The sequence below is a fragment of the Danio rerio genome, chromosome 8, assembly GCF_052040795.2.
Source record: "Danio rerio strain M-AB ecotype USA chromosome 8, GRCz13ab, whole genome shotgun sequence".
Lineage (NCBI taxonomy): Eukaryota > Metazoa > Chordata > Actinopteri > Cypriniformes > Danionidae > Danio > Danio rerio.
In genome coordinates, this window is record NC_141028.1 from 32406671 (window position 1) to 32433296 (window position 26626).

The 26626-nt window shown below is 36.4% G+C and overlaps 1 protein-coding gene and 1 long non-coding RNA gene across 9 annotated transcripts in view; both read right to left on the reverse strand.

Annotated features, from left to right (window-relative positions):
• Positions 1-26626, reverse strand: part of aopep (aminopeptidase O (putative)) — a 161505-nt gene that overhangs the window by 53603 nt on the left and 81276 nt on the right. The gene's annotated exons all lie outside the window — the stretch shown is intronic.
• LOC147835668 (uncharacterized) lies at positions 8911-16977 on the reverse strand. The gene is made up of 2 exons (XR_015498100.1): positions 12998-16977; positions 8911-8940 (listed from the first exon to the last, which is right to left on the reverse strand). It is a non-coding gene; the product is annotated as an uncharacterized LOC147835668 (long non-coding RNA).

Genomic DNA, 26626 nt, shown 5'->3' on the forward strand with positions numbered 1-26626 from the left:
TCAACCTGCAGTCACTACTTTATTTACTCTTGTCTATGGGGATTGGAAAAATCAGTCCTGTGATTCCTGTCCAATCAAATCACACATAGAAGGTAAATCGCATAATAATGAAATACCTCAAGACATGGCCGATTTATAATTGCAGCAAACTGGGAGCATTAAAAGAAGATGTCCAAAATCTTTACACGCATTGACTCAGAGACTGTTTAGATGCATGTCACTGATGAGAAGGCAGATGTTTACTCTTTGATGACCGAAATGGCCTTAAACACCCAGCAGGAACAAAACGTCAACATGACATCAGATTGATGCTGTACCCCAATGTTGTGGGTACATTGCATTTTGTTTGGAAATGACATCAGAACACATCAGGCCAATGACGCCAATGTCCAACCTAAATTCAACCAAATATCAACGTCTAATGATGTTACAGCTTGACGTTGTGTGGACATTATCACTATGACGTCTATCAGAAGTTGGATTTTGCTTGCCATACCTGACGAATAAATGTCAGTAGTTGAAGTCAATATGATGTTGGCTTAAGATTTTGGCTCAAAGTTGGATTTTGGTCACTTTCTAATAACCTAAAATCATCGAAATATCAACGTCATTTGATTTTGCTATAGGACGTCAAAATAATGTTGTTCTTAGACGCCGGCTAGACAGTGAATTTTGGTCACCTGACATCACAATCTAAATCTAACCTAATATTGGGCAATGACTAACTGCACTACAGAATGTTACGTTTACACACATCCACAAATACATGTACAGTAAATGTATCAGCTTTTTACAGCGTAATACTCACTACTCACTAATCTTGAGTACTTTTGTAAGGTCTTACTCATACTTTAAGTAATATTTAAAACTACATTTTTGGGCAAGTAATGGTCCATTTACTTAAGTATGATTTTTCAGTACTCTTTCCATCACTGATTATACTTAATGCAACATTTGTCAGATGTTTTTCATGTACACATGTAACATTTGTATGCTTTTATATACCTTTTGTCACAGTGGAAAACTTTTTTTTTTTTTAATACTGCACATTTTGCATTTATGCATTTTAATTTGTACACTCAAATTGGTATTTAACATTAACAAATATATTTAGGGTGGTTTTTTTTTAATTCAGTTTATTTATATAACGTGTGTGAGTGTGTCTGTGTAGAATTGTATTCTTTTCAAAAATGATATAAATTCAATACATATTACAACAAAAATTGGAAGACTTGCAGTTTAACATTTAGCAAAATATATATAGAAAAATACTCAAATAAAACAAATATTTTTTTCTACTTAACTAGAAAAACATCTCTTCTCTTTACATGGGAACATGTCACTCCACCCTCTTTTGATACATGAATAAAAGAAGCGTTTACTTTAAATTTGAAATAATTAGACTATCACTTACTGATTCTTTAAAGACCTTTGACAAGGTGTGGTGCCCCTTTTTAGATTATCTGCTGGCTAACTCTCTTTATTCTTAAGTTGAGCAATAATTTATGAAAGACATATTTATTATTCTTTTTCATTCTTTATATTTTTATTATCTTTTTTTCTTATTAATTATGTTTATTTTAGTTTCAATGGGAAGTTATCAGCTGTTGAGGGAGGGAAGTGTTTGAATTTGCAATACAATATAAACATATTTTGTACTTTCCATTAATTTTGATTATTTCAAACTAATAAACTAATATATTGAATGGCTTTTGTTTTTTGGAAAAGGGAATTTTCTCAACTAAATCTGTCTTACTTTGGTAAATAACATCAATTTTCTGTAATGTATTTGGTGCATTATAACTTTTAATTATTGTCTTTTTTTATTAATTAGGTATAGTCAAATAACGTAACAAAAACCTGACTTGAACCTGCATCCTCTATTCGTGCACCACAGCAATTTGTGACAGTGTTATGTGTCAGTTCCAAAAGCAACTTTAATGTGTATAAAAAAGAATGCTGTTTTTTTTTTTTTAAGAAATCAATAAAGCTCATTTTAGAAGCTAGCATCAGTGTGCCCTTGTTCAACAGGCAGCTGAAGGTGATGCACTGACTCTGTGACGCAGGTCCCGTGTCAGGTTATGCTGTCTGTGAGCCGCTCCCCCATAAACAACAGATACGGACAGATCCATACCTGTGCATAATCAAGCTGACTTCACCCGACAGCAAGTCAATGAGACGTCACTTAGTGAAACAGATACGTCTGTTTTCACAACATTAGCTCATGTGTGCTACAAACATCCTGATATGAGATGTGGCGGGGTTAACAGAAGAAAATCTGTTACGAAGATGAAATAGGCAAGAATAAAAACGTGAAATGAAAGCCCACAATTTTCCACAGCTTCTTTATGTCAAACTGAGTTTCCTACAATACAACATCACTTAAATTCAAAGTAGAGTTCGGTTTTCTCTAGTATGTTAGTGCATGACTACATTTTTGTACAATATTTAGACAGTACATTCATTTACCTTCGACTTAGTCCCTTATTTATCAGGGGTCACCACAGCAGAATGAACCATCAACTATTCCAGCATACGTTTTACGCAGCGGATGACCTTCCAGTTGTAACCAAGTACTGCAAAACGAGGGGCAAATTTTAACCTGTATATTGCAAATGATAGCCCATTTAAAAATGAATGAATGAATGAATGAATGAATGAATTTGGACTGTATGATGTGATTAGCCTGATTTGTTTGTAACCATATACACATTTTCAACTGTTTTTGCACTACTAGTTTCTTGACACAGCGTCAACACTGAATTGGCCTGTTGCTTAACATATAGCACTGTTTAAACTCTGATTTTAGAAGCGATGGCTTGTCTCTGAGAATCAGTTCCTCATTTTTGGTGCGATTCTTTTTCAATTCTTTCCACCCTGACGTTAGAAAATAAGCTATTAATAGAAGCACAATAACACATTGTAGCTGAAATGTCAACATTTGCTGAGCAGAATGTGATCTGCAAACAATAAAATGAAATGACTATAACATTACAACACTAAAATAAGGTTGATTAGATGTGTGTGGGTGTTTTTCTATTTTGTCATGGACATAATTTTAATAAAGTATTTTTTTTATATATATATAAAGATAAAATTTCCCATGCTATGCGTCTGTTATCATTTTGTGTATGCAGAGAGAAGCACGAAAGCTTTTACCATGAGAGCCAAGTGTAAAAAGAAACACAACAAATCACAATTTGTGTATGTGCAAGATATGTGCAAAACTTAGGTGTAGGAAAGTTGTGCAAGATATCGAAATGTTTCAATTATAGCTAGTTAGCATCCTAGTTCACATAATGAAACAGTAAAGACTAGCACCATTAACTAGAATGAAAGCGAATAGTCAGCAATACATCTTTACATAGCCAAGCAGCATAGCCCTACATGCAATGACCAGCTAGTATTAACCAATGATACAATACAAAAACCAATGTTATTACGCAGCACTGTTACCTAGTTAGCTAGGGAATACTTTCTGGTGCTGTCTGCGTAACATCATTGCACCCACTGCAGCCATAGTACAGCAGCAAAGTTCCTTGATTATTACGCTGGAATAAAAGTATAGTTCCTAGCCATTTTGACCTGGAAAGTCACAACTTTTCATTTTCTAGTACGGAATGTAACTACAGAAGGATCAGACTTTAAATAGTACAATTATCAAAACTCTTTTTTTTTCATTTTTGAGCAAGATGCTAATGGACTAATCTGCCTCAATGATTTATGCTAAGTCAAGCTAAAAGTGTTCCTGTCAGATCTGGAGACAGGCTGAACAGACTAAAAAATGGTAAAACTCAACTGTTTAACTCTTGGAGACTTTTAAATAAGACTATTTATATAAAAAAGAGGATTGTCCATTGAAGCACTTCTATTCATGCAAGATATCAAATGGAGTACTTTAAAAGATGTTCGATGTTCTGCACTTGCTAACATATTTTACTATATAAAGTATACTTAATATATATATATATATATATATGGGCGACGCAGTGGCGCAGTGGGTAGCACGTTCGCCTCACAGCAAGAAGGTTGCTGGTTCGAGCCTCGGCTCAGTTGGCGTTTCTGTGTGGAGTCTGCATGTTCTCCCTGCGCTCGCGTGGGTTTCCTCGGGTTGCTTGCTTACTGGATAAGTTGGCGGTTCATTCCGCTGTGGCGACCCCAGATTAATAAAGGGACTAAACCGGCAAGAAATATATATATATATATATATATATATATATATATATACACACACACATATATATATACACATACATCTTTCACCAGCTGATAAAAACCCTCGCAGCTCTCCTCTACAGTAACACCTCCATCCCTGTGGGTCAATAGAGCTCAATGTATGTTGGCGAAGTATAATCGCAAGTCCTCCCTCCAGCAGCTGAGAAAACAAACATGCTATAGATGTACTCCTGTAGATACCATGCACTTGAAAGGTCTATTATGTTTGACTGCAGCTGTCCTAACAAGAAAGGTTACGTTGACCTTGCCCTTCGCATTTAGAGAGTATGCAGCAGCTCTGTTGATGGGTAATCTGATACAATTGTCTCTGGGATCTGTTAGCGATTCTGACACACAAAACAAAGTGTCAAAGTTGAGGATCATCATCCATCGTTTTGTCTAGTTTGAGCACACCGTTATCAAGCACACATTGGTGTTTGCTAAATTAAAGATAAATGAATGAAATCAGTTACAGTGTAGAGTTACAGTAAAGTTAGGATAATTAACTATATAATTCAGGTAATTTAAACAATTAGTGCTATACAGTAGTTAACTAAAGCCATTTGACTTATCAAATAACAATGATCTGTGTAAGTTTTATAAGATAAAATAAGCAGGATAAAAAAAACATTTAAAAAATTAAAAACTTAAGCTTATTATACTGTAGCTAGTTGCCAAGACAAAAACTTTTTTTTTATTTTGATTTAGCATAATTTAAAAACAGGGTACGCACGATTGTGCAGTGGGTAGCGATGTCGCCTCACAGCAAGAAGGTCGCTGGTTCAAGCCTCGGCTGGGTCAGTTGGCATATCTGGATTATGCTATAGGTGAATTGGTTAAGCTAAATTTTCCCTAATTTATGTGTGTATGTCCTGGTCCTCCAGGTTGAGTGTTGAGAGTTGGGCTAACTACCCACCTCGTAAAAACTAGATTATGAAACACCAACATGGTTCGGCTAAATATCAACTACAATATAAACGGCCATGGAAGTAAGTAAGTAAGTATAATTTAAAAACAAAATTACAAGTAGCATTAAACAAAAGAGTTTTATAAAGAAAAGTGATATTACAATCTCACTTAATCATTAATAAATAACACTAAAATGGTATAATAATTCAATAATACAAACCATAACACATAATCTTTAGTAATAAATTTTTTACCCAGAATATTAAATGCCATTAAAATGTCTTTAGCTAATGTTATAACTGATCCATTCAGTTCCCAAGTTGAAAACAATCAATCAATTTAATCAATGACATAATTATGAGGTGGAGCTACATTTCTGTCTAACCAATGGGAGACAAAAAGTGTGTTCAAACCTTAAACATGTGGAAACTTGAGTCTCTTTCACGCTAAAAATGACTTTTGTTGGTGTAACCTATCCAGATATCTGATTTATTTTGCCATCACACCTAACATTTGTGAGTTGGATAAGTCTATTTAATTTAGATGTTACCACATCAGACTATCTGACAAAACATTTTTAACAGTGTGGAAGGGAGAAAGAAAGAGAGAGAAAGGAGGAAAACAGGGAAATGTCCTCAACCCACTCGGCAGCACAGCCGCATAAAGGACAGCTTTGACGACCAGAACAAAAGGTCTACTTGTGTGCATAATATCTGCAAATTGGGTGACAAAAACAAACAGCTGTGGGTGAAACGCTGAGAAGAAAAGGGGGGTCTCAGCGAGAAAAGGGGCACGTGTTCAAAGCCGACAGAAACAGGTCTGTGTCATCGCAGGTGTTCGGCGAACACACACACACACAACATCGTCTACTATACGGTGACTGATTGGTAAACAACGTGAGACACAACGGGGAAGATCAAAGCAGAATATCTATTGTTAATAAAAGCACCTGTTGAAAGACACTTTGATGAAACCTGCTTGAGAGGGCATCAAAGCATGACCAGACCTTTGTGTTCATCTAGAAACAGCTCCTGACACCACAAACCAATCCAGAAGATTGCTTTGCTAAACAACGCCTCAACTGGCATGCATAATGCGGTCTAGACCGAAGGAATTTCAGGATTTTGTCATCCAGATGTCATTGCAGGGTTACCTCTGAGTGAACCCTAAAAATGTCTGCACATGCCATTTGAGGATCTTGATTTTTTTTAAAACTAGCTACCACCTCATAGGTCACCTGTTGCACGGACTCACTCTGCATAAGCTCCTTGTTCATATTGAGTTACTGTTTAATCAAAATGAGAAATCTGATTAGACTGCTGGAATATGCCATTATATGAGCTCGCCAAGGGCTAAAAGACCATTTGGCTTGGATGTATCTGCCTGTTTTGTTTATAAAGGCTCCAATATTCTTTGAGAAATGAAAGAATAAACTGGGTTGACATCATTTTGAACAAAATCAGAACAAAATGAAGTTTCGGAAGTTTGAAACATTTGCCAAAGCAAAATTTAAAAATCTACTTGATGACAATACAATAAGCAGGTGTGGTGCTTAGGCTCCACCTTCTTTTACTTGGAAATGTTCTCCAGGTCAATCATGACACATAAATGTACCAAAGAGGTGATTTATTGCAGAAAATGAAGTTATAATTCCAACTGAAAAATAAACTGGCACTGTAAAGATTACTGTGTAGTTGTTTTCTTTGAAGGGATAGTTTACCCAAAAATGGGGGAAAAAGGGTTTTCCAAACAGGTTTGATTTTCTTTATTTTGTTAAACACTGAAGAGGATATTTTGAAATTGTGATCATTAAGTTCTGAAGTAGGAAAAACCTAAATAGTTTTAGAACATGTAAATGATGACATGATTTTCAATATTTGGTGAACTATCACTTTAAATCAATAAATTATATTAAGCACTATTAATAGTCATGATGCAAACATATTCACACTGCTAAGATCTACATATGGACCAGTAACTAAACACATGTGTTTGACTGAATGAACACTGTGCAAAGTCCGACAGAATACACTATTATGTCTTTCTTTACTTTTTCATTCCTTTATAATGTGTTGTAACACAATTTAATTTGTTTTTATTTTTTTAAATAACTTTTTAAACATTGTTGTTATTTTCTCGTTTCTTTAATTCTTGTTTATTCAAAGCACTTTAAATTACTATGAAATGTGCTACATAAATAAACTTGCCTTACCAATATAGAAATAACCAATATATAGGCTGATAAAAACTTATATTTTTTATTTCTGAGTTAAATTGCAAAACTTTTAAACAGCGAACAATTAATTTTATTAAACAAATATGAAATATATTTCCCAGTAATGAGGGATGCAGCTGGAAGAGCATCTGCTGCGTAAAACATATGCTGGATAAGTTGGCGGTTCATTCCACTCTGGCAACCTCAGATTAATAAAGGGTCTAAGCCGAAAGGAAAATGAATGAATGAATGAAATATAGGTATCAATAAAATTGTTAGGATACGTCTGATCAATCCTTTTCCCAAATCATTTACAAATTTCAATTCTGAAATTCTTTCGTTTTCAAAGTGAAAACCTCCCACAATGCAAGTAGTTTGCCAGTAACATGCATCTGAAGTCTATCAAACTGGTGGAAGTTAATCAGTTATCATTCAACAATCAGGGAAATTAAGCAAATATTAAAAACAAGCATTTATCAGCCAATACAGATACAGCTGTTCCTCATTGCTGTGTTCAGATACTTTCTTAACTGCTGATTTCACACTGCTATTAAGAAGAAAGTGCATAGAATGTTTACATATTTCACTAAACACCTCTGTAGTTAGATGTTTGCTAATAGTAAAGTATTGATTGCTTATTTCAATCTTCTTTTAACCCCTAAGCAAAGAATTTCATCATAAGTATTTAAGCGTAAAAGGGAACATATGTACAGTTTCACAGTCTGTCTTTTAGCAGGAAATGTATATGCCAAAAATAAAACAAGAGGAAGATGGAGAATGAGTTCTACAGATAGATTACTTCATTCTAACTAAATATAAGCCTACAGCTGGCATGCCATAATTGGACATTTATCCTTTTTTATCTGATGATACAGTCAGTGTGCATACCGCACATACACAGGAAGACGTTTCCCCATGTCAACTCAATTTCCTCCATATGAGGCCGAGCGGATTTGTGAGATGTGGGAGAGGGAAACAAACCTCACCAATAAATGAAAATGTTAGCGTGATAGCATCAGTTACTGCTAAAAGCCTGCTCGGGTTCATCTCCCCGCATGCTGGCATAGTAGCTGCCACCTGGCGAGACCCTGGCAGGATGTGTTATGAAAATGAAATGCTAGCATGTCTGCAGGGCTGGACAGGGGTCTGGTGACTAGCTGCAGATGGGGCTGCCTGCTGAAACTAGCGTACAGCCCCCCTGCTGACCTTCAGATTAGACCTCGGAGATCACGGGGGTATGCGGATAGACTAAGCCCAGATATCTTTCTCAGTATCCGATGTTCCTTTCACGCATCGCTGGAGCTCTGGACCCAAACAAACATGTGAAAAAAGAAAAAAACAAGAGGTGGTGTGCGGTGTCAGGGATTTAAAGAACCAATGCTATGAACATAGCTACATTTCCCAGTAGCTTGATAGCGGTTTTCAAAAGACTTTTTTTTTTTTTGGGTGATTCAAATTGCTACACCATTAGGTACATCTTAGTTTATATAAATATTCACTACTGCATGTCACAAATAAGAAAAAGTAAGAAAGTGCACAACAAAAATACCATTCATTCATTCATTCATTCATTTTCTTGTCGGCTTAGTCCCTTTATTAATCTGGGGTCGCCACAGCGGAATGAACCGCCAACTTATAAAGCAAGTTTTTACGCAGCGGATGCCCTTCCAGCCACAACCCATCTCTGGGAATCATCCACACACACATTTACACACACTCGTACACTACAGACAATTTAGCCTACCCAATTCACCTGTGCCGCATGTCTTTGGACTGTGGGGGAAACCGGAGCACCTGGAGGTGACCCACGCGAAGGCAGGGAGAACATGCAAACTCCACACAGAAACGCCAACTGAGCCGAGGTTCGAACCAGCAACCTTCTTGCTGTGAGGCGACAGCACTACCTACTGCGCCACTGCCTCACCGACAAAAATATCAAAATGATGTAAAATAAGTAGGCCTGAACGATTAATCGATTTTAAACCAAAGAAAAGGTGAAATTTTCAAAACACAAAAGCTGCGATTATTACCATGGCGAGGGAGGTGAGCACGAGTAATTAAAACAATCCAACTGCCGGCGCCAAAAGTCTAATGGTAAGCACGGTGACATATAGCACCAAGGTGCTTGCGGCGACTCGAGTTTAATTCCTGACTCGAGGTCTTTTGCCGATCCTTCCCCTATCTCTGCTTCCCACACTTTCCTGTCTGTAAAATCTCCACTGTTCTATCAATAAAGGTGAAAACCCCTTGAAAAAGAATAATAAAAAACAAAAACAAAAAACAATCTAACTAACGTTAATGAAAAAGGCAGACAACTATTATAGTAGAACCCAAGAGCACCTATTTCACTACTATGGAGAAAATGAAAGCGGTAAACTTTCTTTCTATCTCCCACTGTAGACCTTTGAACTGCTTGCATGAGGTAACGATTCCTCTCCTCTCTTGGCTGTTAAAGCAATATTTGTGGATCCACACACACACACACACACACACACACACACACATACGTTACTCTGCAGCGCAACTTTTCCCCACCATGGATCAGCTGTAATAACTGCACATTATAGACTGTAACCGAGGCCGTTTATCTCTATCTGCATCACTCATCGGTGAATAACACCAGAACCGCGCTAACCATTAGAGCCAATTGCAGCCCTTTCTGTTGAGCGTGTGAACACAATGACCAATCACAGGTGTTTAAAAACTCGCTCAACAACATTAAAAAAGCAAGCAGGATTATATTTACATTTATTCATTTGCTATAAATGAGTTTTGTTTGAAACATTCAAAATGAGTGTTTTTTTGATCAGGTAAAATTAAAGTTCATTTATTTGATTCTGACTGCTGTATTTAAGGACAAAACTGTATCACTAATAATATGCAAATATAAATATATTTTAAAAACCATACATTTCTTGTGTTGTAAAGTAAAATCTAAAATTGTATGTGGAAAGAATTGTCAATGCACCGTGAATATCATTAAAGCAATCTGAAAAAATTAACAATCACAATGCAAAGGTCTGATAGGTTCTATATATCCATGTATAACACTTTATATATATATAAAAAAAATTTTGGTCACAGTTTATTTTGATGGCCCATTTGTTAAATTTAAGTTACACTGCATCTACATGCTAACTAATTCTCATTAGATTACAAGTAGACTGTTAGGTTGGGGCTAGGGTAAGTTGACATGTACTTGTAAAGTTTCTTATAGTCAGTTAAATGTCTGTTAAGCAGCAGTATCAACAGATATTAGGCAGACAGTCTACTAATACTGAAATGGACCAACAAAATAAAGTTTACAATTTAAAAAAAAAAGTAGTTTAAAAACTGTAGTTGTTTTCTTCATTTGTCATGGCAACCGACAACTTTATTGGAGTGTAGTGTACTTTGTGATTATGCCTGGTCTTTCTTTGGTCCTATTAAAAACACTACATCAAACCTGTAGCTCTTTTATTCAATTATATAGTAAATCCCAATTTTTGATCAGATAAATCGCGATTAGATTTTTTCTCCAAATCGTGCAGCCCTAAAACGAAGAGTGATGTTCACTTTGTGAACTCAATAGTGGCAGCTTAATTAGCGGAGAGGAAAGAGCTTTAAGACTACAATAATGAAGGATGAAAACTTCTTTGCAAACATTTACACAACATATGTTAAAGTCCCTGGATACAGGTTTTCAGCTTTTTTCATAACATCTTCTCTTGCATTCAACAGAAGAAACTTAAACGCGTTTAAAAGAAGTAAAGAGAGGGTTTACTGATGACAGATTTTTTAATTTTGAGCGAACTATCCTTTTAAATATCAATACCTTGTACAGTTTGTTACTTCTTAAGAAAGGGTCATATTGCAGTGTATCTTCATTTCGATAAGAAATGCCTTTTCCAAGAATACCCTCTATGACTGTAGTTATAGTAGCCTGGCAGCCTTCAAAGAAGCTTTTCCAACACTGATATTGTGAATGTCTGCAAATAGCAAAGCTCCTGTGTCAAGAGCGCTCATGCACACAGAGATGCTCACATAACCACCTGTGAAAAGTAAAGAGATTCTTTAAATCAGTTACAAAGCGATTCACCTATATGAAAACTGACTACATACAGACCACTTCATGCAGAATCAGAAGACTGAGGCATTGGCTCTTTAAGAAGATTAAAGACTCCTGACGAGCAGCACGGGATGAGTCATCCTTACACATGGAGACTAATACGTGGCAGAGTGTCACACCAGGCGGCTATAACAGACCTGCTCTAAACATCTCCACCTGCTTTAACACTTCGATTAGCCTCAGTATTGCATGCACACACACACACACACACACACAATGCACATTAAACTGGATATACAGTATAAGCCACAACTGGTCTTTGAGCATCCTTTGTTAGATGAAATTTAAGAAATCAACAAAATTGAAAGGTCGAGGCCATGTGACTCATAAGCGATGACACATTTGCTTATGTTCCAGAACGGTCAGTGATTAGACACTTGCTAAAGTTGCCGTGAAGGTTTACAGAAATGTGAGACTTTGAAACTTCTTTTAAGCAGCCAAATCTCCTCTTAAATGCACTATGTTTACATGTAGACCTTTTCGGTGTATGAGTCAGAATCAGTAATTCTCCACTAAATGTACAATAATGATTCTGATTTTAATAAAACATAAACATAAAACTTATTTTATGTTTTATTCTTAGCATTTACATCTTGGCCAATAAATTGCTTTGTAATTAAGAAAATGTTGCATAGAAACAATTACAAGTACAGTAATAGAGAAGTTCAATTCAAGAAAAATAGCATCCTTTTACTCGAGTTTCAATTTTTAATCACAGAAAAAAAAAAAAAAGATTGCCTTTACCACTGTGTAAGCACATCATGCCAATTAGCACTAACTTGTACTGTGGCAGTCATGAAATTCTTTTCATATTTTATCAGTCAGAACGCTTTTGCTTTTTATTCATCTGGAGCAATAGCTGGATGCAATTGTCACAAACTTTATTACTTCCATGAGTCTCAATTGTGAACTTTTTGGATAAGGGACCCCTGACGAGACATGAAAAACACTACTCTCAGGTGATTCTAACTTTTTTTATCAAACTGTTCAAAAAACGAAGAATGTTCAAAAATATTCTGAAAAAGAAGCCATTTTAACTAGTGACGAGTGTCTGCCAAGCTAATGACATGACCTGACTCACCATGGATTTCCAGTTTTTATTCACATAAAGCAAGGAAATACCAGGCATCACAGTGGGTAGCATGATCACCTCATAGCAAGAAGGTCACTGGTGTAAGCTTCGGCTGGGTCATTTGGCATTTCTGTGTGGAGTTTGCATGTTCTCCCTGTGTTTGAATGGGTTTTCTTCGGGTGCTTTGGTTTTCCCCACAAGTCTAAAGACATGTGCTTTAGGTGAATTGGGTAAGGTAAATTGGCCGTAGTGTATGAGTGTGAGAGAATGAGAGTGTATGGGTGTTTCCCAGTGATGGGTTGCAGCTGGAAGGGCATCTGCCAAATAAAACATATGTTTTATAGTGGTTTATTCCACTGTGGCGACCCCTGATTAATAAAGGGACTAAGCCGAAAAGCATTTGAATGAATGAAGGTAATACCAAAGCAGCTTTTATGTCATGTGTTCAGTATCAGACTGTGCAGAGTAGCATTATTACGGGGTTATAAATGTATTTAGCATGATAAAACTGTCCTTTCAAGAATTCACACTTAGCTGATGATTTTTCATAAGCTTGTTTGGCATGCTGTCTCGAGAGAGAGCCCTGAGCTCAAGGCATCCTCGAGCCCAGGATGAGTGAGAGTGAGAGGGGAGATTGAGCTCAGGTAGATTTCAAAAATTCCCCAGCTGAAGTGGCTAAGGTAAACTACTTTGAGAAGAAAGGGAGCTAGACAAAGTGCCTGTTTTCCTTAGTCTGTTACGTATGATGCATATCTTTGGATGTTAGGAGGAAACCTTAGAACCCAAGGAAACCCAGTTGGACACAGTAAGAACATACAAACTCCACACAGAAACACCCACCAACTCGGCGAGGACCAGGGTGTTTTCGTTGTGGGGCCAACAGTGCTAATCACTGGGCCGCTGTGCCGCCAAATCTATAAGAAAAAAAGGAGGAGAAGGAGAGGAAAGAGGGTTTCTTTCAGACGAAGATAAATGTGGCATGAAGACTGTGGTAATTTATAGTAACTTAGGAATGGTATGATTGGAGGATCGTGATTAGCTAATGCGGGACTGGCTGTGATAAGTCATAAGCACGTGATCCTCTCGAAACTAGTTCATAAATAAACCTCACTTATTACAATGTGACTACAACTGAAAAATACGAAAGAGGTCGACTGTAACATAATAAAAGCTCCTCTTTTGTGCTGTGTCCCACTCATCTTTCATCAGCAATTGCTTCAGCTTTCTCATTTCACTATGACAGCATTCGCCACAACGACAGCATTCAGCCTTACTTCATTGTGCATAAGTCTTGAATACTTTCTCATCCATGAACATTTTTGCTTTTGATGCAACATGATTTTTGCATGATGATTGAAGTTCTGAAGGATGCAATGAAGACAACTCCCATTATTCCACACTTAGCATAATAAGTCACTGCGTCATCAATATACACCTTTGTTTGTTGTGAATAAGCTCCCTCTAGCTGTGGAAATTGTCTATTGTGCCTTTAAAATACCAATGGGAATGTACAGTAATACACCTTTGGACCAGTTAAAGCTGGTGAAGTGAATGCTCTTACTAACATAACAAGATGCAACAAACGCAACCCACCCACACACAAGTCAAATTGGATGCAAAGCTATCCATGAAAATCTGGGCTAACATACGCTCATCTTTTAATGTGTGTGTCATATTGTCAAGTTGACCCCTACAGAGAACGAAGCAAACACAACAGAAGGATGTAGCATGATGGTAAGTGCGTTTTAATGTGCTATCGTCATCCTCCCTTTGTGCCCAAGCAGCACTGATTACAGCGAGCCATCCTGCACGCAGTCCACTGATTGTGCCAGTCAGGCGGGCAGCTATTTCTGCCCGCTATTCCTGTCTGTACCATTACTACTCGCTCTCCGGCCCCTCTCAATTCAAGACCCAAATATAGTGCCATCAAATGGATCTGATAAGGGCTCATTTTCCTGGTCCACTGCCAGCACACCAGAAAATCACTGAAACCATTTCACAATGGCATCAGTCCAATGACATTTTGATTTGTTGGGGGTTTTTTTCTGTTTATTTTTGATGTTCAGTACAAACTTTTGGTGGTATGGGAAGTCTGAGAAAAACAGATGTTTTTTTTTGCTGAGCAAAAATTGACTTTAGATATGAGATTACAACAGGAAGTTAGCATGGTTTAATAGGTATGAATGAATTAATAGCAGTGTTTTGCACCTACTGTGAAGTATTAAGGCAGGGGTGTCCAAACTAAGTTCTGGAGGGCTGGTGTCCTGCACAGTTTAGCTTCAACTTTCTTCAACATACCTGCTTGGAAGTTTCTAGTAAACTAGCATTTTTTTTCTGAATGCTACCTTAATGTACAATAAGCTTAAACGCACTCATTTTGAGGTAAGCACAAAACAAAACTTTCCATCTGGACGTCCTTCATAGGACTCAACACCTATAAAACACTCGCTCCAACGGGTTCGTGCAGCTCTTGGTCCCGCCCACACTCATCAGCGCTACCTAGCCGACCAATCTCAGTGCTTGGGAAGTATAGTTACAATTTTTGAGAGGTGACGATGACATTGGCGATGGCCACTGCTAGGGCTATGAGTCCATGCTCAGGCTGCGCCGGAGCATACGCGTGCGCTTTAAGCAGAAGTATAAATCAGCCTTAATTAAGATTCAAGATTCAAATCCTGCCTATTTGCCCGTAATCGTCTTGTTTTATCTGCAAAGGGAATTAGGATTAAGCATGGAATGCCACAGGAATCCCTGCTTTTTTCTATTATACTTCTGCCCTTATGTAGCATCATCAAAAAACATGTTTTCATTGTTATTTATGATGATACTCAGCTACCACAGGATGTGTGCAATTTCTTTGAAGCTAATTTGAAACTATGTATCATAAAAAGTGTTATTCGCTTTGCTTCCAGTTATGCTGAACTATTATACTCTTCTGTCTAAATAACAAACGCAAGATAAGTAGTTCAGATATACAACAGCTCACTTCTGTGTCTTTAAACTACCCACTTATCATAAGATTTCAGAGAAAAACGAAGCCAGGAGATTTACGGCACTCATAGCCCAAAGTCCTATTACGATTTTCTCCTTTGACGGAAGCACTTCAGCTAAAATGGCCCAAATTGATCTGTGCGCCTAACGACAAATAAACCCCTTTAAAAGTCTCCGTTATTGGATTCATATGCGTCTCCCTTGATAATCTCCACGCCTGTGAGCCCAACAGCATTAAGCCCTTGCATTAAAGAGCCTGCCGTCTATGCCGTGGGCTTTACAAGTCTGCTCTGTAGACCTTCAGAGAGTGGAAGAGTGGGAAGGGAGGGGGAACTCAATGAAGCTAATAGCACCATAGTGCACCAGGAGACCCGCCGTCTCCCTCGCTCATTATCGAAACGCTGCTATTTCCCCTACCAGACAGATGTTGGAGCGCGCCGCTTACGACCAGTGAGAAATGAGATGAAGTGATGCCCGAGTCACTTCACTACATTTTTTTTAAATTCATGACCGTTGATTTCATTTCCCACAAAATGAGGCCCATGGAACATGATGCAAAACATGCGCGGCGTCGTTTAACACGCTATGCGCTACCTCCCGTTTAAAGAAGGCGCATTTATTCGCAAATTGGCATCTAACATAAATCCAATTGCAGCTTGAACGTCACGGTTGTGGAAATAGTGAGGGGCGGCCATATGTAATCAGTTAAAGCGATGTGTGTCTGTGTATTTCCCAAACTGATGCCTTTTCCATGTGCACTGGAAAGACAAACACAGATGGTATTTAATGACACTGGAGATGTTGCTGGCTATTTTTTGGTGAGGAAACCACTCACGTTAAAAGCTTCAAGCCCTATTCCTCTGAGAAATCTACAGCTTAGGTTTTTGATAGAAAGAGTGACTATTAGCTGATTAAAGAGGTAATGATCTGAATCATACGATAGAATGATATTTTTGTCTTAACGGTGAGCAAACTGTCAAAACATAAAACATATTTATGATTGTAGCTGAAGTCACCTGACTCAAAAATCACAGGCCATCATTATTTTCAAGAGCCTCCACTAAGTATGCTGAAAATTTCATTACTTTGGGACAGTTTGTATGGAGAAAGTGAATAGGGTTCAAATAAAGGAGGACATGTTTTAACGATAAGGTGCAAGGCATGTTTGCCGTAATTTGTTACCATTTTCAGACCAATGCAACATTAATTTTCCTGTTTTGCACCACGTTATTTAAATAGCAAACCCATTTACACCACTTTGTGGACTCATGGGTGTGCCAGTCTAGAAGGAAGGTGTGTTAAGGCGCATTGTTAGCGCAATGCTATTTTGAGAAACTAAAATAAACTGTGCAATTGACCAACTAAAAGCTGGTCTAAAGTCCAGCGCAGAGTATGTTAGTTGTGTGCTATAATTGCATTCAGTTACTTAACGCGTACACATTTCTTAATACACACAGGATGTATAGCAATACGCAACTATTTTTACAAATGAAAAAGAAAGGATTTAAATATTACAAAAATTATTATTTATATAAAAACTACTGCCTCCATGCCTTCTTCATCACAGGGGCTTTTTTCAGTATATTCATGACAATTTGCTTTTGTATAATGTTATCATTATTATTATTAGTAGTAGTATTTATTATATGCATATTTATATTTGTTTTAATATATATTAACAATTTGTTTAATATTGTGATAAAAACAAGCTTGGATTTGTCCACCTGTCTGGTTTTGGATCATATGGGGCACATGACATGTGTTTGGATATAACACACTTTTAACCACACTTCGCTATTATTGTTCATTTAATAATTTGCTGGAAATTAAAACTAAATTTAAAAAAATAGTTTAGAAACAAATATTTGCGCTTAATTAACAAAATTAAATATGTAGGCTAATAGATGTCTTCAGTGGAGTGCGTACAACATCATTTACTCATCCACGAAAGTAAAGGAGTAAAGTAAAAGTAAAGAGGCCAAATGGTGAAGGCTCATTCTTTATCCTTGCGCTGCAGATGGTCTGTCTATCTGTTTTCTTGCTAGTGAAGCGTTCAGTTTTTCCACTTACTAAATCTGCCATGTAAATAGGAAATGCACTATGGCATGACGCAAGTCTTAAAGGAAATGGGAGATGAGTGTCTGATCGGTTTTATGCACGTTATGCTCACAACACACCCATAACTCATTAAGAGAATAAGCACTACCCCATTAGACCATGCGCCATGGCGCAAATCGTATTTTTCCATCCTTAAAAGCCCTATGTGTTGTGACATGTATTTTTTTATTTTTTGTACCTCTATCCTATGATGCCTGTCTTAAACAGGACTCCCTGGGTGAAGATATAATGTATCTCAATGGGAAATTCCTGATAAAACAATTAAATAAATGAAGAAAGAAAGAAATACATACATATAAAATAAATAAACGTACAGAACGATTGCAGATTGAGTTCATAATGACTATTTCTGACTGAAATATTCCTTTAAGCTTTTGCTGAACACCACATTATGACCAGAGGTTTCCAGACACTTGTGAAAATGCTTCTATGCTGAATGGAGGAAAAAATGGAGAGACCGCAGAGTTCTGCTTTCGTGCACCGGGAGTGGCAAAGCCTTTTATATACATACTGTTCATATAATGCTCTGGCTTTTAAAGACCCTGAGTCTACATTACAGCCCTCTACACTGTTCTCTAGCGAGCGAGTGCGCCCAATTACCGTATCAAATAAAAGCCATCAGCTATATGAGGTTTGCTGATTATGATGGGCTTGCATAGGAAGTCGGACTCAAGAGCTCTTTTGAGAACATGGCTTACTGCATCCTCATATAGAACAAAACAGACTGTAGAAATTCTCAGCCATGCAATTAAAAAAAAAATAAAAAATGCACAGACATAGACACATGCACAGGCTAATGCTAACACACAAACATAGCCTCAAAAACAATAACATGGAAAACACTGCCAGTGTTGCAATGTTTTACATGTTTTTATCATATCTATAAAAAAATTTGGTCAAGATTTAGGCCTTTTTGGCATGTAGAAGCAAACAACCAGATTCTACCATCATTATTAGTTTTACTAAGTACTGTATTGATAACTGTAGATTATAACATACGCCAACTATGCTAATATGCTAACATTTGCATTAAAGATGATTTAAATTGCATCTGACCATTATCATTTTGTTTATTTAGACAGTGAACTACAAATTTATACCAGTAAAGTTTAATAAGGTGTACAGCAAGAATATGACTTAGAACTGCTGTTATTATAAAATATACCTTATATGCTAGTATTGTTAATAAAAGGTGAATAGCATCAGATTTTTATGTTAATTTTAGCTGTATATTTCATCAAGACCAGATGAACTTCTGGAAATGTCTAATAAATGAAAGATCATCTTTCTAACTGGCTGTTGAAAAGCAACAAACTTATTATACACATTTCATTCTAGACGTTAATGCTTCTTTCAGCAACTCAATTTGATACAATACAAAGTGTCAAACTAGGCCATACACACTTCAAACACACTAACACATGTGCAATATTTAGGTTTTGGTAACGTTAATCAGTCAGCCGGCTGATGATACATGTACTGGTCACAACTTTGAGCTCATCTGCATCTGACTTTGAAGTTGAAATGCATTTAAACTTAAAATAACTTTTCTGGTTAAATGATTGCATGTTGTATAAACCCCTCTGATGTGAGGAATGTGAAGTGTAGTGTGTGTGTGTGAGTGTAATAAAAAGCACATGACTTCATGGCTTATTCTCTCTAGCATTTGTTCCTCTCCACAGCCCCTGCCCTTCACTTGCTCCTCCGCAATTGGACATGGACCCTGGATAATTCCCACACACGCAGACAAGAGACACATGTGACATCTCTCTCTTCTCACCCACGTCCACACACACTCCTACACAACGTTTAACCAAAAAAGAAAGTATTTTTGACCCATTTTCCAGTGCAAATACACACACATCCCTATAAGAAATTTGCTAGCGAAGCAGACTTCATCCACTCAAATTTACACTTAAAAAAATAATTGAAAAATCCAACGGATTGAAAAAAACGTTAGCTTAATCTATTATATTTTTTACAAATACAAATAAAGAAAATTACATGACATTACATGACAAAAGTCTTGCTGACTATCCAAGTTTTAGGAACAACAAATAATAACTCGACTTATAATAGACGGTTTTTATCAGAAGTGGCTTATATGAAAGGCAAAGGCCTCTAGATTATGCCTATTTTGCTTAAATAAAATATGATCATGCCTTGATTTTTAATTATTTAATTAGAACAGTAAGGTCTGACTTTGCTTAGACAAAAGTCTAGTCAGGAATAATGTAAAGTATAAAATATAAAGCCATGGTGCAGTGGAAAAAAATAATATTGTGTATGATATATAGTGTTCAACAAATGCCTGTTAGAATAAAAATGACCAAATTTGGAAAGTGGATTCTTTTTTTTCTTGAATAGTATCTGTGCTGTTTACACTTAAAACTATGTTGAATATAAATTTTGAAGATATATATATATATATATATATATATATATATATATATATATATATATATATATATATATATATATATGTATATAATAGTTGTATCTTGTTTTTAGAAAATATTTTTTTAAATGTCCATTATTTTTTTCGTTGAAAATTTCTTACTTTTATTTAGATTTTATTCAGCTTGAATCTAGTAATTAAACTAATAAAAGCAACTAAACATCACTTAAGTGGTTTATAAAACAGATGAGAAATAATTGTTGTTCAGAGTATACATTATCTAAACTAGATATTTTTCATAATTAAAAAAAAATAGACTTCAAAAATTCGGAAAATTACAAACTTCATTCTAATATGTAATTTAACTAATGCCATCTCCTCAACAGTAGGCCCATTTTCTTAATTTGAGGCTTCATGGTGCATACACATTTATCTGTGTGTGTGTGTGTGTGTGTGTGTGTGGGGCGCTATCCAGCCAATATCAGCGGTAGCTCCTTTATATTCCTTCACTTTCCCAGACGTGCATTTAGCTCATATGAGGAATGAGTCAGAAATAATGGAGGAGAAATAATCTCCCCACCTCTTCCCTTCACTTCTGGCAAAGGAGGAGCAGCAAGTGAAAAGGTCAGTCTTGTTTTGCTTTTGTTTATGGATCTTTCTGTTTGTTGTTTTTCATGGATCCCGCCAAACGGAGCTCGTCTCTAATAACAGTGGGAACGAGATTCCAGCTCTGGCAGTCGCACGTAACCGCACATTTTTGGATTGAATTGTGCACAGTCTGATGCCAAAATATTCACTAAACTCAGACATCCTTGTCTCCATCACACACTCATAACTTCAGACATTAGACCTACAGTCTGTCATTTTGTGCTCTCAGGTCTTTGGAGAGGATCTGGATTGAGGGGCCTGCTTCCTTTACCTCTTCCTCCATATCCATAAATCAGCTTAGGGTTCAGGATGCGGCGCACGGAAAAAAAAAGAAAAAAAAAATCAGGGAAAGAGTGAGTTTGAGACTCCGAGGAACAGAAAGAAACAGGTCACTGCAATCATGGACTCGGTTGGACATTTCAGTGAACGGTAGCAAAAAACGAAATGGGTTTATGTTGTCAGAGGCCTACAAAGATAAACTTGATTGGTCTACATTACCTCAAAAATATCGAACAGGCCACAGGAACATCCATTTGGCTCTTGGAGTAATGCCGGCACACAACAGGAATTTGGATTAGGCTCAAAAACACATCGTCCCGCAAGAAACAGCTTTCATCTACATTCCAGCGAACATTCGAAGGAGCACGTGGTGGTGTAAAACAAATACCGAAAAAGGAATCGAAGAAATGAGCGTGAAGAATAAAGATTAGGAGTTTGCTGTATCTGCTTGTCACTATGGATCCTGCCGCTGTGGTCTAAGGGAAGGATTATGTTTCTCATGAATGTGACCTTAATTTCAGACAAGCCAGCATTCCTTTCTTTGACACTGTATATATACAAAGAGAGATTTCGCAAAAGTTAAACCTCAGAGCATTGAGGAATTCATATAGTGCCTAGATGATACTTTACCTTTTCCCTAAACCAACAATACAAGCTGAACTGCCATGCTTTAACTAGCGTTTTGTTGGCATTGTAATTAAATGAGGTTAATGGAAGCTCACATTTAATTTGATTAATCTATGACTTTCTAATATCCTTCTCTTCTTTCTTAATCTCTGCTAATAAAAGAGCCAAAAGACACAATAAAAAGTGGCCAAAAAGATTGGGGTATAAACCATGAATGGAAAAACTGTGCTATTTTTGAGACTTAAACCCGAGGTATTTGAGAGGAACTCTTCCTGTACTGCAGTCATTAGGTTATGAATGTACAGTTGGTTGTTGTAACCTGTTGTTGGGTCAAATATGGACAAACTGCTGGATTATAAAAGTGTTATTTAAATTTAATTAACAACTTAATTTTGGGTTTGTCCATACAGTATTTGGCCCAACATTGAGTTATGACAACCCAGACTTTTTTTTTTTTAAGTGTATCACATACTAAAGTTTATTGTGTTTTGTTTTTCAACAAGAAGGCATTATACTGATCAAAAAGTATCAATGATTTGGATTTCGCAGAACTTTCTTTTTACCAAAGAACACTGAAATAAAACTACACTACTTCCACAGATTAAGAAGCAGAACAGTGTTCAAAACTGATTATAATAAGAAATTTACGTGACACTAAAGACCGAAGTAGTGAAGTTCATTCATTTGTTCATTCACGTCATTATGCCAAATTCATTCATTCATTTTCTTTTCAGCTTAGTCCCTTTATTAATCTGGGGTCGCCACATGGGAATTAACCACTAACTTACACTATCCAGCATATTGCAGCAGATGCCCTTTGAGCTGCAACCCATCACTGGGAAACACCCATACACTCTCACTCATACACATACTGTACACTATGGACAATTTAGCTTACCCAATTCACCTGTAGGGCATGTCTTTGGACTTGGGGAAACTGGAGCGCCCAGAGAAAACCCACACGAACACGGGGAGAACATGCAAACTCCACACAGAATTGCCAACTGACCGAGCCAATGCTTGAACCAGCGACCTTCTTGCTGTGAGGTGACAGTGCTACCCACTGTGCCACTAAGTAGTGTAGTTTTCAAAAAAACAATACATTCAAAATATAATAAAAATATGTTTTTTGTTTTTAACAGATTAAAACAAAGTTACAAAATGATTAATATAACAATATTAAAAAAATTTAATTGAACCACATAATAATGAGAATAATTTTATTATTACTATTATTATTATTAGTAGTAGTAGTAGTAGTAATAGTAGTAATAGTAGTATAGTAGGAGTAGTAATTGTAGTAATAGTATTAGTAGTAGTAGTCGATTTGTGGGCATTATTTTTGTTTAGAATTTAGAATGAACATTACCATAGCATGAGCCTGTAAAAAAAAAAAAAACTTCTGTTCACTGTTATTGACAGATGAAGATATTTGAAGTATGTTGGTCTCCAGACAGTTAATGGTAACCCCTGACTTCCATAGTATTTTTCGGAACTCAACTATGAAACTCAAGGGCTGCAATCAACTATCTGGTTACCAAACATATTCTTTTGTGCCCAAGAGAAAAAAGAAACTCAAGAAACCACCTGAGGCAAGCAAATGGTGAAAAAAATGTGCTCTTTTCGTCCACACTATCCCTTTAACAGAGCAAGCCTACTATGATCACTACTTGTCACTTTTTACAAAAGCTTCAACAACAGTGAAAAAAAAAACCTAAGTGTACTTTTGAGTTTTTCCAGACACAACCATCCGCTAAAGAGGTGACTTCCAAACAAAACATTCTCTATCTCACCTTACATAAAGCTTTATCAGTGCTGCAGTACGCTAGGTAATACAGTAGGGCTGCACAACATGTAGTTTTAGCATTAACATCGCGATGTACACATCCGCAAGTCACACCGCAGCATGTTCAATGTCCAGTTGGATTACAGTTGATCAGGTACAATAGTTTGTCATTTCAAAGTTTATCCATAATAATTTGACTAAGCATTTCGAGAGAGTTTAAAAGCACAAGCAAACAATTGTTATGGTTGTAGCTTTATCAAAGGTTATTTATATTTGATTATTTTAATGATGAAGACTACATTTCTTTAAAAAAAAAAAAAAAGGTTTGGTTTTTGTTTATTCATTTATTCACTTTTCTTCGGCTCAATTATTTATCAGGGGTCGCCACAGCGGAATGAACCGCCAACTCCAGCTGCAACCCAGTACTGTGAAATTTTTGTCCAAACTACTTATTTAAAACAAGCTGAAACAACACAATTCTTGAGGGGTTTTTCTGGGAACAATTAAAATTTTTTTTTTAATGTTCAATCCACTTAAATTTGTAAAATCTAATAAGTTAACTCAATTCCTTCGTGTTGTCTCAACATAAATCAACTGTGTGGAAACCAGCATTTTTTACAGTATATTTTACTTTCACTTTAAAAAATACTGGGTTCCACACAATCTCATCATGTTGTCCCAACACAAATAAATTAAGTTAAAGTAATTATTTTAGCAAATTTAAGTGGAATAAACTTAAAACAATTAAGTTATCCCAAAAATTCACAGAAAATAGTGTTGTTTCAGCTAATTTTAAATAAGTAGTTTGAATGGGCAGCAAAAATTCCTTTTTAAGTGTTTGATTATTCAAGTTTTGTGTCTGAATACTGTACAACGACTCACACATTTTATTACTTATAATTTCATCTTAATAATATTTATTACTTTTCCTATTACTTTTATTACTTCTTTATAACTATTTTGTTTGCATCTTTTCTGTATTTATATATATATATATATATATATATATATATATATATATATATATATATATATATATTTATATATATATATATATATATATATATATATATATATATATATATATATATATATATGACTATAATTTGTTTATCATATTTTATGCAGATGCAAGAACCATCCTAAATCAATCAAAAATTATGAATCATTTTCAAATAGAGAAATTCAACGCATTGTTTATCTCGTGAAAAAAAAATAGCAAAAAACCCAAATATCGCATTTTTTTTCCAATATCGTGCAGCCCTACATCACAGCATACTAGAGGTCTCAGCGATTATCCACAGACTCACTCATTAGCCTGGCTTCGGATGAAATTGCAGCAAAATGAAGCTCATTATTATCAAGCGTAACTAATATACCAAAGCAACTCCCCAAACACACTCGCACAACACGCTCAAATGAAGGCAATAAAACCCCATTCTTTTTTTCCGGGCCCCCGAAACCTTCATTTCACATTAAAGTGACCCTGATCTGAGTCTAAGGTTAGCAGGGGGTGTCTGGAGCCAAAACGCGCCAATTACCAATGATGTAATTACCTATGAGAGCGGGACGTTCGCTGTAGGGCGCACACATACTCGCCTCTCGCCCCCTCCATCGCTTTAAGGGCCTGGCCCGAGCTTGATTTATGGGTGAGCCGAGGATGGGGCGCCTTCTTTTGAAGTCTATGAATGTGCAATATAAAATACACCTGGAAAAAAAAGGGCCCGTGAGCCGAGGGGGGTGGGGTGAGAGGAGAGGAGGGTCAGCAGTGTTTCCTTTCAGGTTGGCTTTTATGGCAGCACTTCAAACAATTGCTCGCTCGCTCTCTTTTTCTCTTCTGTCCCCACCCTGGTCATTGTACAGAGCCAACTGGACTGTAATTGGGTTTTCTTCTCTTTCATGGGTCTGTCTGTGTGTCTGTTTCTGTGTTCAATGGGCTCTGAAGTTACATGTTACAAATGTGTCAGTTCTCCAGGTGCCGGAAAGACTGCTGCTGGTTCAGCTACAGAAGTGTCATATGGAGATGTTTTACACACACATGCAATAAACAAACAAAACAAAACAAAATATAATATAATATAATATAATATAATATAATATAATATAATATAATATAATATAATATAATATAATATAATATAATATAATATGGCGTTGCAGTGGTGGTAGGTAGTGCTGTCGCCTCACAGCAAGTAAGTCGCTGGGTCGAACCTCGGCTCGGCTCAGTTGGCGTTTCTGTGTGGAGTTTGTATGTTCTTCCTGCGATCGCATGGGTTTCCTCCGGGTGCTCCGGTTTCCCCCACAGTCCAAAGACATCCGGTACAGGTGAATTGGGAAGGCTAAATTGTCCGTAGTGTATGATTGTGTGTGTGTGTGTGTGTGTGTGTGTGTGTGTGGATGTTTCCCAGAGATGGGTTGCGGCTGGAAGGGCATCCGCTGCATAAAAATGTGCTGGATAAGTTGGTGATTCATTCCGTTGTGGCGACCCTGGATTATTAAAGGAACTAAGCCGACAAGAAAATTAATAAATGAATATTATATTATATTATATTATATTTTATTACATTATATTATATTATATTATATTATATTATATTATATTATATTATATTATATTATATTATATTATATTATAAATACATTATATTAGATTATATTATAATTATATATCCCAAAAGTACAGTTATATATAACGTTATATTATATTGCATGTGTTGTATTATATTTTTAAAGCTAAATCTAAAAACTGCAACATTTTGGGATAAAAAAATTACTAAACCTTTCAGACATTGAGACCAACTTGAAATTAAAACCACCACTGAATTTTTCTCTAACATAATCAGTAAACTATAACATCACCATTATACATGTGGATAACACTTACAGTAATTAACATTAAGTGTTAACTTCATGGAGACAATGGCATTAGATATGAAACTTCTTAGACCATACTGTTCTTTAAAATATTCCTTCAAAGCTCTAGCCACTGACACACACACACCTACAGAGCCACTGAAGGGACATAAACAGGATCTTGGAGCAGACATTACATCAGTGCTGAAACTTGAAGATGACATAACCTAAATCACACAAGATAACACACACACAACCACTCACGCACACAAACACACACAAAGGAGTTTATTATGCTAATTTGTTCGTCTGATTTGTGAAGATACTTTAACAGAGTCTGGAGAGCAGTGTTTGGTATTCAGCCAGTCTGTGTGCAGATTCCACATGTGCGCACGAGTTTCAGCCAG